The following is a 1,574-nucleotide window of genomic DNA, read 5'->3' on the forward strand; positions in this document are numbered from 1 at the left end:
AGTAGATTAGGATTATTTTCATTAGAAAGACGGAGGTTGAGGGGGGACCTGATCGAGGTGTACAAAATCATGAGAGGTATAGACAGGGTGGATAGCAAGACGCTTTTTCCCAGAGTGCGGGATTCAATTACAAGGGGACACGATTTCAAAGTGAGAGGGGAAAAGTTTAGGGGGGATATGCGTGGAATGTTCTTTATGCAGAGGGTGGTATGTGCCTGGAGCGCATTGCCAGTGGAGGTGGTAGACGCAGGCACGATAGCGTCTTTTAAGATGCATCTAGACAGATACATGAATGGCAGGAAGTAAAGAAATACAGACCCTTAGAAAATAGGCAACAGGTTTAGATAGAGGATTTGGATCGGCGCAGGCTTGGAGGGCCGAAGGGCCTGTTCCTGTGCTGTAATTTTCTTTGTTCTTCTTCTTTGTATAAACAGTGGTATCCTGAGCCCTGGGGAGATAGAAGTTTCTAACCTTGAATCTCATTAGAAGGGTCCAGAGAATACACTGAGGCAGTCATGAGACCTTCTGTCCATCTCTGTGAAAGCTGGGAGTTTCCCCTGGACAAAGACAGACAAGCCAATGATTCAAACTGTGCAGAAACAGAAGGGCTGTGACCCCTCTCTCTCTCTCTCCATCTCTCTCTCCACCTAACATCACAAGTTTGAAAACCACATGTGACTGCGGGCCCCTCAAGCCTCCAGATTGCTACAGACAGAGTAACCAGGGGAAGAAAGCCTCAAAGAAAATCCTGAGCAATGTGGACCAGCCACATACTGCACTTCGACAAGCAAAAGACTTCAAGAATATAACTTCAGCTGGATGACCACGGAATCGCCCAACATCACAGAATGAGTTTTTTGAAATTTATTCTGGACTCAAATCCAACCACAAATTTACTTCTCACTCTGTAATCTATTTATGTGTGTGCGTGATTCTCGTATGAGTGTGTACATAACTATGTGTTCCGTTTTTTATGATTTTATTTAGATCGGGTTTATCTTGTTAAGTTTAATAAACTCACCTCTTTCATGTTTAAACTCAAGAGAACTTGTCCAATCGGTTTCTTCACCATCATACCAAAGGTAAGATGTAGAAAACTCACTGAGACGTTAAGCATATTCACTGTTTATAAAGGACAAACACTGTTGCAGTCAAATAAAGACGAGCGACTTTGACCCCTCATCACCTGGTCATAACAATTGGCCGGGCTGGGGATGGAGAGAATATGGGGATGAACTCAGCTCAGCATTAAGTAGATACCAGAGGTTGTAAATTTTCTGATTCAGCCTGAGACAATGGCCAGCGAGGGGGATGCAGATCATGGGCAGGGAATGGAGTTGTGACAGAAACTGAAGATAATGATTTCAGTCTTCTCAAGATTTTAATGACAAGAAAAGTAAATCAGTGAAATATGGTTTATGAATCTAATAGTTGGATACAGAGACTTACCAGGGACACCAATAGTAGCGAGGATGGGATAGTAAATAAATTGAATCATCTTCAGAGCATAATAGATCCGCCATTCTAATGTTATCCAATAATAATCCGCAGTAAGATAGTCAAACCAATAGGAT

The sequence above is a fragment of the Heterodontus francisci genome, unplaced genomic scaffold (genome assembly GCF_036365525.1).
Source record: "Heterodontus francisci isolate sHetFra1 unplaced genomic scaffold, sHetFra1.hap1 HAP1_SCAFFOLD_337, whole genome shotgun sequence".
NCBI classification, from domain to species: domain Eukaryota; kingdom Metazoa; phylum Chordata; class Chondrichthyes; order Heterodontiformes; family Heterodontidae; genus Heterodontus; species Heterodontus francisci.